General features: G+C 39.3%; 1 protein-coding gene across 3 annotated transcripts in view; it reads right to left on the bottom strand.

The window, feature by feature from the left end:
* ASH1L (ASH1 like histone lysine methyltransferase) overlaps positions 1–14,695 on the bottom strand; it is a 128,351-nt gene that overhangs the window by 76,317 nt on the left and 37,339 nt on the right. The gene's annotated exons all lie outside the window — the stretch shown is intronic.

Consider the following 14,695-nt stretch of genomic DNA (forward strand, 5'->3'; position numbering starts at 1 on the left):
ACATTCTTCAGTTAAAAAGAAAACAAAAATTGGTATACTTTGCTTCAACTATTATGCTTTTACAGTGTTTATACTTTTTCTGAAAAATATTTACCACTTATTCTTGGAGGACAAAATAGTTATCAACACCTATAATAATTTCCCTCTCTGTTTTTTTCTATAATTTGTAATCTGCCAAAGCAAAAATACTACATGATAGTGCTCACCCCATTTTTGAAATCAGGTTACAGGTTCTGACGTATGCAGCCAGCCATGAGTTGAAAATGTTAAAAATCAGGAATAGAATCTGCCACTACAGGTCACAAATTCTTTCTCACTGGGCCTAGTTCATGTCTATTTCATGTCTACCTAACACAGATACTTAATGAAATAGAATTATCAGGATTGGTTGAAACCAGAAACCTGGGCCCACTTAAAGTGTATACTATCAGAAAGCTGATTTTAGACTGTTAGTAGATAACAGCTAGTATAAAACACTATGTAACTTAAGAAAAACGCTAACCACCACACACATATCATTTACAATGATTAGACCTGCTATTTTTTTAAGGTTTTATGAGATTTATTTTGTTTAGACCCAAATTGCTTGAGTGATTAAATCAGCCTGAGCCCTTATCTATTAAAAAAAGGGAAAGGTTAAATGCCGTGCTCCAGACTACATATGGACTATCATTCCTATGTCACTAATCTGATTTCATTTACTTTTCCTCAAATTTACATCACCATAACTTATCAATTATGTCTGTTTAGTTGGAACTAACACTTATAAAGTGATCCCCCCAATAAGCAGTACCCACCTGGCACCACACAAGGTTATTATTGACTATGTTGTCTGTGCTGCACTTTATATCGCCGTGGTCATTTTGTAACTACCAATTTGTACTTCTTATTTCCTTTACCTTTTCACTCCAGCCCCCCTGACTTACCAAATGACAACCATCCTCTGTTTCTGAATTTGTTCTCTGTATCTGTATTGTTCATTTTTTGATTCCACATAAGAGAAATCATAAGGTATTTGCCTTTCTGTCTGACTTATTTCACTTACCATAATAACCCATAAGTCCATCCATGTTGTTGTAAATAGTAAGATTTCATTTTTTAAAAAAATACATTTTTATTGATTTTTTTTTACAGAGAGGAAGGGAGAGGGATAGAGAGTTAGCAACATTGATGAGAGAGAAACATCCATCAGCTGTCTCCTGCACACACCCTACTGGGGATGTGCCCGAAACCAAGGTACATGCCCTTGACCGGAATCGAACCTGAGACCCTTCAGTCCGCAGGCCGACACTCTATCCTGTCAGGATTTCATTCTTTTTTATAGCCAATTAATATTCCATTGCATATATGTATGTACCACATCTTTATTCAATCATCTATGAATAGATGCTTAGGTTACTTACATATCTTGGCTATTACATATGCAAATGTCCTTCTTTGTCTCTTATTACAGCCTTTGTTTTAAAGTCTATTTTGGGGCCCTAGCTGGTTTGCCTCAGTGGATAGAACTTTGGCCTGTGGATTGAAGGATCCCAGGTTCGTTTCTGGTCAAGTGGACATGCCTCGGTTGCGGGTTCAATCCCCAGTGGGGGTGCATGCAGGAGGCAGCTGATGATTCTCATCATTGACATTTCTCTCTCTCTCCCCCTTCCTCTCTGAAATCAATGAAAATATATCAAATTAAAGTCTATTTTGGGCACTCCCGCTCACCCATGCCTCTCCCTTCTTCTCTGATGAGTTACCTTTGCTTTTTCTTTCCCTTTCCTAAGCTCCAAGAACCCTTCTTCTGCCTCTGTAGCTTGTTTTTTCAGTTTATATAGCACCCCTGTTTCACTTCTACTACCTAACTTTCAATGAACTTTCTCTTATAATTGGGGGGGGGGGGGTCGGTTTTGTCTGTAATAAGTATTGCTACCCTTTTTTTTTCTTTTTCATGAAATATCTTGTTCCATCCCTTTGCTTTTAGTGTGTGTATGCGTGTCCTTTGATCTGAGGTATCTTGTAATACTAGTTAATACTAACTCCTTTAGCTTTTTCTTGTCTGAGAAGCTCTTCATCTCCCCTTGGATTCTAAATAATAGCCTTTCAGGGTAGAATAATCTTGGTTGTAGATCCTTGCTTCATTACTTAGAATATTTCGAATACCTTCTGGTCTGCAAAGTTTCTGTTGAGTAATCAGATGACAGTCCTATTGGAGCTTTCTTGTATATAACTCACTACTTTTCTCATGCTTCTTTTAAGATTCTCCTGTTGGCATGATGCATGTTGGTTTGGGCCTCTTTGGTTTTATCCTGTTTGGGTCTCTTTGTACTTCCTGGACTTGTATGTCTATTTCTTTCACCAGGTTAGTTAAGTTTTCAGCCATTATTGCTTCAAATATATTTCCCATTGCTTGTCCACTCATTCTCCTTCTGGTACTACTGTGATGTGAATATTGTCCACAGTTCACTTATACTATCCTCATTAAAAACTTTTTATCCTTTTTGCGGTTCTGATTGGGTATATTTTGTTACCTTGTACTCCAAATTGCTGATTTCTCTGCTTATTGTAATCTGGTACTGATTCCATCGAATGTATTCTTAATTTTAGTTACTGTATTCTTTATTTCTGAATGGTTCTTTCTTATAGTTTCTATCACTGTGTAAGTTCTGAGTAATTTCTTACTGAGTTCATCTTTTCTTCGCCTAAATTCACGGAGCATCTTATACCAGATACAGAGTTTAAAAATTTTGAACTCTGTATCTGGTATATTACTTGCCTCCATTTTTATTTAGTTCTTTTTCTGGAGTTTTGTCATGTTCTTTTGTTTGTTTCCTCATTTTGGCTGCTTCCCTGTGTTTGTTTCTATGTACTAGGTAGATCTGCTCTATCACTCAGTCTTTGCAGGGTGGCCAAATATAGTAGGTGTCCTATGGGGCCCAGGGGCAGATATTCCCAGGTCACCTGAGCTGAGTGGTCCAATGGTGTCCCTTGTGTGAGTTTTGTGTGCCCTCCTGCTGTAGTTGAGCCTTAATTGCTGCTGACACTTCAGACTGACTGGCTGAGGACTATACAGGACTACAATGAGCTGTTTTTCAGGGGCTGACCCCACAGAGTAGAATTTGCTTTAGTGGGGCTCTGGTGCCTGCAGAGTCCACCCTTTGTGTGTGTCATTTGTGGATCTATTTGAATGGTGCTCTGGTGTTGTGTGAAGCTGGCTACCAGGTGTGTTGATCCTGGACCTCTTGGGAGGAGTTCTGGTACAGCTCCAGGCCTGTGTCTGACCTAGGGCCACCTGGTAGGAGCTACAAAGTGGTCAGTGTTTGGTAGTTGACTGTGCTAGGCGTGGAGGCATCTTAAAGAGACTGGGTGCCACTATTGCCAGGGGTCACTTAGCAAGAGGTACAGTATAGGGCACCACAAGTCAGCTACAGTTTGTTTGGGGTTTGCAAATCTTTGATTTTAAGAAAGTCCATAGTGTGAGCAATGGCTAGGTGCTTGTGAGAAATGGTTGCTGAAAGCCTTAGCCAGTAAATAGAGTGTCAGCCTACAGACGGAAGGGTCCCAGGTTTGATTCCAGTCAAGGGTACAAACCTCGTTTGCAGGGTCTAGGCCAATTGATGTGTTTCTCTCACATCAGTATTTCTGTCTTTCCCTCTCCCATTCTCTCTAAAAATCAATGGAAAAATATCCCCGGATTAGGATTTAAAATAAAAAAGAAATAGTTGCTGGAAAAGGTTCAGGTTGGGGCAAGACTCAGGGAATCACCAGAGTGGGAGGAGTGGTGTTTACCAAGTGGATGAACTCAGATATGGCACCTGCCTGCACCTGCCGGCTGTGTGGGAGAGCGCAACAAAGAACAATGGTGCCTGCCAGAACTTCTTTCTGGGAGAGAGCTGCCCCTCTACCCCTTACCCTGAAGCCAGACAATTCAGTTCCTCCCTGCATGCCCCTGGAGCTTTTCCTGCAGGCAGGTGCAATATCTAAGTCACCTAGTCTTCAGATGGTTCTATAATTTAGTTGCAAATTTGATGTAGCCACAGAAGGAGGCAAGCATAGTGTTTACTTCTCCATCTTGACTGAAAGTCCTTGATAGTCCACTCTTTAAAAAAAGCTAAATTGGTTTTAAAATCATTTTAAATTTGCAGGAAACTTGCAAAGACAGTACAGGGTAAGAATTCTCTTCCTTTACCCAGTTCCCCCTAATTTTAACACCTTACACAATTTTAGCACATTTGTCAAAACTATGAAATTAACATTGAGATAATTTTTCGACTTATTTCCTTTTCCTGTTACAGGGTCCAATTTAGGATACCACACCATATTTAGTTGTCATGCTTCCTTAATCTCCTTTAAACTGTGACAATTCCTCAATCTTTTTTTTTTTTTTTTTTTTTTTACAGGTCCTTGGTACTTTTAAAGAGTACTGGTCAGGTATTTTGTATAATGCCCTTTTAAAAAAATGTTTTCTTATGATTAGACTGGTGTTATGGGTTTTTGGAAAGAATTTCCAATCATATTATATCAAAGGATACATATTGCCATGATGATTTATTATTGATGAAGTTAACTTTGTATTTGGCTAAGGTGCTGTGTGCTAGGCTTCTTTACTATAAAATTACTATTTTTTTTCCTTTCCATACTCTGTTCTTTGGAACTAGGTCACTAAATTCAGTCCATAATCAACAAGTTCCTCCATTTATCTAATCAATCATTTATTGATATTGGCATGGACTCATGGATATTTACATTATTCTTTAGGTTATAATTCAATACTCTTATTATTTATTTTGTTGCTTAAATTGTTCCAGCTTTGGCCCTTGAGCTCTGTTCTAGGATAACAATGTCACAAAGATAATTGACAATTTTGTAATACACGGTATAGTAAGTAGCCTTTTGGACATTTTAACAGGATACCAATTAATGTATAATGAATATATCTTCAAGTCACGTATGGAAAAATATCAACTGAAGACCAAGGTCAATTAAAATTAGCATGATGTTCAATTATGCTTTTTATTTAACCCTTTTCGGTCCAACGCGGAGGCTGACTCGACAGACCAGGGGCTAGGAGCAGGTCCAAAGTCGAGGCTGAGGTCCGCAAACCGGTTCAACATTCAATCCCGTCAATTAATTTGGACCAAACTGTTTGAATTCCAAAAATAAAATTGGACCGCAAAGGGTTAAGAAGAAAAACTATGTGACACTGAAATAATCAGATTGAGAAAATGCAATTATTTCCCTGACACTACAAAGAAAGAGTAAATAATAAACCAGACAAAACTGCTACAAAATTTAAAGCTGTAAAGAATTTTAATTGTCTGCATTTCCTTATTTCCCTTTCATTCCTTAACCCGAAGAAATCTAACATTTGACACTATGGAAATGGCTCTTAAGATCACAAAAGGTAATCTGCCAAAGCAAACTATCTACTTTTAGTCCTTATCTAACAGATGTCTGTAGCACCTGGCACTCTTGACTACAAGCTCCCTTAGGAAACCCAGTATGTTCACCCTAAATATCATTGTTCCTCATAACTTCAACAATCACATCTAAAACTTATAGTTTCAGGTTTCTCTTTTGAATAACAGATCCTTTTATCTCACTAAATAGCATAAACCCACATCCTTTTTCTATCTCCAACCTTCTCCTTTTGCACACCTCCTACCTCTTTTTCACTTCACCACATCACCAACTGCCCAAGAAGGGTATCTTGAAGACATTCTAAAACCTTTCCCCCTTCCCTTCCTTTTGTAAATTTACTTCTGAATATGTCTTCACTATCTCTAAGTTAACGCTCCTATACTATTTGGGTGGGAAAATTTCCAAATTGGTCCACCTGATCTTTCTCTAATTAATCTATCATACCATGATCAATATAAGCTCAGACAAATCATTCTTCTACTTTAAAACTTTAAATTCCCATTGACTATAGGGTAAATGCCAAACTCCTTGGTATCTTATATAAACAAGAGGCTATACCTATCTTTCCAGCCTCATCTCCTGGGTCCCAGATCAGACTATTTACAGTTATCTAAACACAGTATCAGATCCAGAGAAGCTTATTTGTAAGATATAGTCTTCACCCTCCAGTCTTTGCATACTTAAAACATTTTCCTAGTTCTTTTTAAGTAAGTCCCTCTCTTTTGTGCTCCCCAAAACATGTGAATATCTCAACTTTAGCAGCTATCAAGTTATTTGTGTACATATCTGTTTTCTGCTAAACTATAAATTCCTTGGGAGTGGAAATTATATCTCATTTATGGTTGTATTCCTTGCACCTGGCAAAAAACAGATACAGAATATCTGCTGAAGGGACAGCTACTATCAAAATAGTTAAGATTAAAAAATCAAATACATAAAGCTTTGCCTAAACAAAATAAGTTCTTACTTTTAAAGTGATTCAATTATAAGATACCTCATGACTTATTTAGTACTTTTATTTTCCTTAACGAAAAATATTTTTTCTCAACTGGTTTTAAGTGGGTAGGTAAACCAATTTTCATGTGTACCTGAAATAAAATTCCTATTAGAAAACAAGCTCCACTTCTATCCACTTATCAACAGTAATTGTGAAGAAGAGGAGAGATTCCAAGATACAATCCAATTAACAGAAGAATGTAAACTTGTGATCTATATATATAAAAGTCTAAGTGACCATCCAACCATTTGACCAGTAGCTATGATGTGCACTGACCACCAGGGGGAAGATGCTCAACGCACAGGCATGGAAACATGGAACAGACTGATGAATCTCAGATGGAAGGGGGGAAGGGGGAGGGCGGGAAGAGATTAACCAAAGATCTTATATGCATACTAGAGGCCCAGTGCACAGATTCATGTGCCTGGGGGGGGGTCCCTTGGCCTGGCCAGTGGAGATCAGGCCAAAACCAGCAGTCCAACATCCCCCAAGGGGTCCCAGATTGCGAGATGGCTCAGGCCAGGACGAGGGACCCCACCAGAGCACGAATCTGTGCACCGGGCCTCTACTATAATAAATAATACAGGAGTGGGCTACTGTAGGTTTACAGTTGTTTGTATGCTAAGTAATATAATTAATAATACAAAAATAAACTGTTTCACAGCCTAAGTGCCCATCAGCAGATGAGTGGATTAAAAAACTGGTACATCTGCACAATGGAATACTACGCTGCGGTAAAAAAGGAGTTCTTACCATTTGCAACAGCATGGATGAACTGGAGAGCATTATGCTAAGTGAAATAAGCCAGTCAGAGAAAGATAAATACCACATGATCTCACTCATTTGTGGAATATAGTGAACAACATAGGCTGATGAAAAGGGATAGATCCAGAGACAGAGAAGCAGCGATAAGACTGTCAAACCTCAGAGGGAAAAAGTAGGGGAGGGTGGAGGTAAAGGGGAGAGATCAACCAAAAGACTTGTATGCATACATATAAGCCCAACCAATGGACACACAACAGGGGGGCGAGGGCATGAGGGGGGGTGTTCAATGGGGGGAATGAGGTCACATATGTAATACCTTAATCAATAAAGAAATTAAAGATTAAAAAAAAATAAAAGACTAAAATGAAAAAAATAAAATAAAATAAACTGTTTCAGTTACTCCCAAGTGTAAACCTACTTTCTGTCCACCCTTCTATATCTGTTCTTTGTCTCTGATTCCTGGCGTAGTTTCAAAAACCCTTGGAATTCTCCAAGTATAGGAGTGTGCAATATGCCAAAGAGGTAATTTAAGATGGACCCTGAGAGAAGCTTAGGATGGGGCTTGGCTATTAGGAAGACCAACCACATGATTAAACGGTTGAAACTTTGGGCCAGCCCAATCTAAAGTGGATGAAGGAGAGCTAGAGATTGAGTTCAAGTACATGGCCAATGATTTACTCATTCATGCCTATATAACGAAACCCCAATCAAAACTCTAGACACAGAGACCTAGTGGAGCTTTTTGGTTTGTGAATACAATAATGTGCTGGGAGGGCAACATACCCACAAAGAGAGGGAATGCAAGCTCTGTACCCCCTGTTCGGCCCAGACAATGCCCCATGCATCTCTTCAATTCCTAATCTGTATCTTTTAACATAAAACTGTAATCATAAATAAGTGGTTTCAGTAAGTTCTGTAAGTAATTCTACTAAATTATCAAACCTGAAGGATTGTGGGAAGAACCAAATTGGAAGCAGGCTAGGCAGAAGTGTGGGAGAGTTGGGGACAATGAAATTTTCAACTAGCATCTTAAATGGAGGCAGTCATCCTTAGAACTTTGCTCTTAACTTGTGGCGTCTTCCCTAACTGCAGGTATCAGAAGTGAAATATCTCAGCCAGTGTGGCTCAGTGGTTGAGCGTCAACCCATGAGCCAGGTCACTGGTTCAATTCCCAGTTAGGGCACATGCCTGGATTGTGAGCTTGATCCCCAGTAGGGAGTGTGCAGGAGGCAGCTAATCAATGATTCTCTCTCATCATTGATGTTTCAAATCTCCCTTTTTCTCTCTTATACTCTCTCTGAAATCAATAAAAACATATTAAAAACATTTTTTTAAAGAAAAAAATGAAATGAATTGTGTATGACAACCAGTTGGTGACAGAGAACCGGTGTCAGAGCAGCGACTTCAGAGAGGTCTCAATGTTTTTGTATGTTATTTTTTTAAAGGAGACGGGAAAAGGGGCAAGTTCTTGTTCTTAAAGTAGATATTTTTGCATCAGATAAATTTCCCTGCTGTTTTCATTCCTTGAGGACCCTGAAATCAAGCTCACATTCACCCTCACCCTCACCCTCAACCTGTGGGTCGCGACCATCGGAAAACAAATATAGCATATCAGATATTTACATTACGATTCATAACAGTAGCAAAATTACAGTTATGAAGTAGCAACGAAAATAATTTTATGGTTGGGGGTCACCACAACATGAGGAACTGTATTAAAGGGTCGTGGCATTAGGAAGGTTGAGAACCACTAAGTCCTTTATATGGCCTCTTAGATGCCTTTAATGTCCATGTAGTTGATAGTCAACAACCTAACCTGACACTCACTTCACCTTAGCCTAAATTTCTCCAACTCTTCTAAACTCCTTCTCATAACTTATTTATTTATTTTTTAAAAAAATATATTTTATTGATTTCTTAAAGAGAGGAAGGGAGGATAGAGAGGAAACATCGATGAGAGAGAAACATCAATCAGCTGCCTCCTGCACACCCCCTACTGGGGATGTGCCCGCAACCAAGGTACATGTCCTTGACCAGAATCGAACCTGGGACCTTTCTGTCCGCAGGCCGACGCTCTATCCACCGAGCCAAACCAGTCAGGGCTTCTCACAACTTTTTTAAAAAATAAATATTTTTTTAATATATCTTTTTTTATATATGTAGTAGAGGCTCGGTGCACGAAATTCATGCACTGGAGAGGGGGAGCGGGGGAGGTCCCCTCAGCCCGGCCTGCATCCTCTCACAGTTCAGGAGCCCTCAAGGGATGTCCAATTGCTGCGGAGGCAGGAGAGGCTCCCGCCACCACCATTGCGCTCCCCAGCCGTGAGCCCGGCTCAGGGCTTCTGGTTGAACAGCACTGACCACCAGGGGGCAGCTCCTGCATTGAGCGTCTGCCCCCTGGGGGGGTCAGTGCACATCATAGCAACTGGTCATTCCACCGTTTGTTCAATTTGCATATTAGCCTTTTATTATATAGGATTTTTATTGATTTTAGAGAGTAAGAGAGAGAGAGAGAGAGAGAGAGGGAAATATCAATGATGAGAGAGAATCATTGATCGGCTGCCTCCTACACGCTCCCTACTGGGGATCGAGCCCACAACCCAGGCATGTGCCCTTCACTAGAACTGAACTGGGGACCCTTCAGTCCACATGCCAACACTATCCATTGAGCCAAACCAGTTAGGGCTAAATATATTTTTATTGATTTCAGAGAGGAACGGAGAGGGAGAGAGAGAGAAACATCAATGAGAATCATTGATTGGTTGCCTCTTGCACGCCCCCTACTGGGGATCAAGCCCACAACCCTGGCATGTGCCCTTGACCGGAATCGAACCAGGGACTGTTCAGTCCCCAGGCTGATGCTCTATCCATTGAGCAAAACCAGCTAGGGCCTTCTCACAACTTTTAATTTAGGGGGCTTAAATGCAAATGCTCATTGACGCCAGATACACTACTTAAATTGTTGAATTGGGCCATATATAACACACAATAGGAAACTGATGGACTGAGGCAAACTGAAGAATGCATACCCCAATTAAAGTGGGATGGTGATGGCTGCCACTACGAGACCCAAACATTAATGTCATCCAGAAAACATGGATTGCTATCAGATGCTCTGATTTTTTTTATCTTAAGAGAAGCAGAATCTTGAAGTTTTATGTGAAATCTCCAGATTTTCAAATTTCAGCAATTTTAAAAAAACTGTAGGGAGCCCTGGCCAGTGTGGCTTACTTGGTTGAGCATTGCCCTGTACACCAAAAGGTCACCAGTTCAATTTCCAGTCAGGGCACATTCCTGGGTTGTAGGTTTCGATCCCCGGTCGGGTGTGTATGGGAGGAAAAAGATCAATGTTTCTCTCTCACATCAATGTTTCTCTCTCTTATTCTCTACCTCTTCCTTCGTCTCTCTCAAAAATCCTATATAATAAAAGGCTAATATGCAAATCGACCAAACAGCAGAACGACCAGTTGCTATGACGTGCACTGACCACCAGGGGGCAGATGCTCAACACAGGAACTGCGCCCTGGTGGTCAGTGTGCTCCCACAGGGGGAGGGGGAGTGCCACTCAGCCAGAAGCCCCGAGCCAAGCTCACGGCGAGGGAGCGCAACGGCGGTGGCGGAAGCCTCTCCTGCCTCCATGGCAGCACTAAGGATGTCCACAGAAGTGGGGTGGGGAGCGGGCCTAAGCCATCAGTTGGACATCCTCCGAGGGTTCCTGGAATGCGAGAGGGCACAGGCGAGGCTGAGGGACTCCCCGCCCCAAGCGCAAGAATTTTGTGCACCAGGCCTCTAGTGCACAAAATAAAAACATTATTTTTTAAAAAACATTATTTAAAAACTGAAGAGGTCAAAACCAAAGGCTGGTGGTTTTTAACCCCTATTTTAAATATTGCAGTTTCTCAGAGCTGACCAAGGCACTCCTCTTTTCTTACTCTATATTCTCTCTGTGGGGAAATATTATCACTCTTATGATGACTGATCAATAAATACATAATTCATAATTGCTCATATAAAATTGATAAAGAAAAGAATACCAGGATAATATGGAAGTTGTGTGAATTCATAAATGGTTTTTCAAAGCACATTAATGTTTTTGAAGTGCCAAGTTAGCAATTGAACAGAGTACATTAACAAAAAATAAATGCAGTAAACCGTGGAGCAATGCAGTTTTGTTCAGAATGGCCATTCATCCCACATTCATCCTTATGGCACCAACTGGTCACAGACTTACCTACAAGTGCGTATTGTGTGGTTTCCCCCAATCTTCACACAAAAGAAACAAAGACAATAAACCAGAACTAGCTGTATCTGGCATCACTTCATTTATCTGCCAATGTTACTTTTTTGTCTACAACTGAGCAACTTCAGACCTTTTTTATAACCCCTTCTATCAAGCTACCTTCTTATTTTCCTAAAATTTTAAGTCCTTTGTTTACTATAGTATTTTTTTATTTATTAAACACTTTAACGTATCTTTTAAATTACAGCTAGAACTTTTTAGAATTATGTTTCCTTGGTGCTCTGGTTACAAAGTTGCATAGACTTTGAGAATCTGCTCCCAACTCTATCTTTCTCAGAAGCCTTTTCATTTTTAGTGAATGATTTTGCCAAACAAGTTTTAAAACTCACAGTGAAATGCCCATATCTCCAGCTCAAACATCTGTATTGAGCTCCAGAACAAGATATCCAAATGCCTGCTCAACACTTCCACTTGAATGTTCTGGAGGCATCTCAAAGTTTTCATATATATATATGAAATTTAATATATATATATTAAACACAAACGTGTGCTCTCCCTAAATCTGTTCTTCCTGTCTTCTCTGTAGTATTAGAGCAAAGCATCAAAATCTCTCAAACGTTCACACAGATGTCTGCCACCACCCTCATCTAAGTAACACTATCTCATCTAGACTACTGCAATTGCCTACTGGTTTTCCTGCAACTATTTTTGTCCTCTACACTTTAATGTTCACACATGAGCCAGAATAGTTTTTAAAAATGCTTATCTAATACCAATACTCCTCTGTCTTTTGCTGTTAGTATAAAATCAAAAATCTTTAACATATGGTCTGGCTTCTTTCTTTTTTAAAAAAAAAAATTTTTATTATTGATTTCAGAGAGAGGAAGGGAGAGAGAGAGAAACATCAATGATGAGAGAATCATTGATCAGCTGCCTCCTGCACGCCCCCCACAGGGGATCAAGCCCACAACCCAGGCATGTGCCCTTGACCAGAATTGAACCTGGAACCCTTCAGTCTGTAGGCCGACACTCTATCCACTGAGCAACACCAGCTAGGGCTGGCTTCTTTCTTTCACCACAACTCTCACCATCTTCTCTTTTGTAGTCCCTCTTCTACCACAATTAACCTTCCCCATTATTTTTTAATATCTAAGTTCCTTTCCAGTTCAGGATTTGTAAGTAGCTCTTCACTCCTTAGCTTGAGAAGCTAGTAGCTTCTCATTTTTCAAGTTTCAACTTTCTATCCTCAAGCAATAGATAATAATTCTTATCTAAATAGGTACCATATCTCCCCTAATTATCCACTTTAACAATGTTATATTAACAGTGTTTTTTTTTAAATTATGCCATTATTTACATACTTACCACTGTGTTATCTTCCTTCACTAAGCTGAAAGTTAATGAGGCCAGATATCATGTCTGTTCTCTAATATATGCCAGTGATTAGAAGAGTGCTAGATGTTTTGGAATTCAATAAATAAATGAGTCAATGAATGAAAGTAAGTGGAATTCTGTTTACCTAGCTAACTGCTGCTTATCCTTCAGGTAAGTTTAGGGTCCCTGTTTCAGGGCTCTCATAGAACCCTATACTTTCTTTGTTTTGTTTTAATATATTTTTAATGAACTCAGAGAGGAAGGGAGAAGGAGAAAGAGATGGAAACATCAATGCTGAGAGAGAATAGTCCATTGGCTGAGGGATCGAGACCGCAACCTGGACATGTGCCCTGACCAGGAATCGAACTGTGACCTCATGGTTCATGGGTTGAGGCTCAACCACTGAGCCATGCAGGCCGGGCTGTACTTTCTTTAAAAAAAAATAAAACATGTACTCACATTTAATGTGTAATTTTTTTGTTTATTACCCATCTCCCTCACTATAAGTTCCATGAGAACAATAAACCTATTTTATCACAAGTACCCACAAAGTAGAATGCCTGGCAGATAGTATTTAAAAACTGTTGATTAATATTTGTAAAAAAATCTGTTGAGATGGTTACTAGACTTATTGTGGTGATGACTTTGTAAAGGTATACAAATGTTGAATCATTATGTTGTACACCTGGCGTTAATATAATATTGTATCAACTATAATAAAAAATAAATTTTAAAAATAAATAAAATATACAAAAGAGAGGGTAGGAAGTGCATTATATCCTATCTTCTCCAAGAGTATTATAATTAAACTAGAGGCCTGGTGCACGAAATTCATGCATGAGTGGGGTCCCTAGGCCTGGCAGGCAATCAGGGCCAATTGGGGCCAGGCCAATCAGGACCGGGCCGGAGAGGAGGCGATGGTCACCGGGCCAGGAAAGGACGCTGGATGCTGATGCTGGATGCTGACACAGCCATCATCGGCGCACTGCCACTGCATGGTTCCCTGCCCTCCCTGCCTCCTCCTTCCCTTGCCTTTCTCTCTTTCATTAAACAAATATTAAAGATGCACAAAACTAAAGAATGTTCAGCTTTTTCTACCAAGGTAGCTTTGACTTTTTGAAAGTTCATAATGAAAATCAGAAATAAAACCTTGTTTTTGAGGGTTTTATCATTTCCTAAAATGCACAGGTTTTTAAACTTATGGATGAATAATACAATTAACATGTGTGCTTACTATGTGCAAATCACTTTGAAAAACACTTCTTATAACCATACTTCTTATAACCATACTAATCAGAAGTGATTTTGAGTCTTAAAAAAGTTTACTTGGAGAATCTGATGAAACATATGGATTTTCTCCTGAAATATACACACAATTTTACTTCAACATCAGAGGTTTTATGAACATCCCAAAATTATTTACAAAGCCTCAGAATTGAGACCTTTGATAAAAAACAACAACTCCTGACTTAGAGATATCTTTTGTAGCAATGATTTTCAACTTGTATGCTGCAAAAGGCACACTGATGTGCCACATGGATTTTTAAAACATGCAATACCTTATTATTTAGTCAGGGAACTGACCTCTTTTACCCAACACAATAGCTGTCCAATGTGAATGAATCAAAATTATGCCTATTTTCTTTTGTCAAGTTGGCAAAAATATTTGTTATGTGTGCCATGAGACAAAGGTTGAAAATTACTGTCCCATTTGAATGGGTAATGCTTCCTCTTTCTTAATTTATATATTTTCAATTCTTAAAAGACACTTTTTAGACATTACAAATGCATTATTTAATTTGTTTCATGTTATTTTACATCCAATTGAAGTAGCTTTTATAGATACTTAAATGTACTCTACAAATGAAGTCCCTCTGAATATTCAGTTCAATTTTATAGGTTGATAATCTGAACGC

Source organism: Myotis yumanensis, unplaced genomic scaffold, assembly GCF_028538775.1.
Source record: "Myotis yumanensis isolate MYYU_CA2020_CCGP unplaced genomic scaffold, mMyoYum1.0.hap1 SCAF_17, whole genome shotgun sequence".
In the NCBI taxonomy this organism is placed as follows: domain Eukaryota; kingdom Metazoa; phylum Chordata; class Mammalia; order Chiroptera; family Vespertilionidae; genus Myotis; species Myotis yumanensis.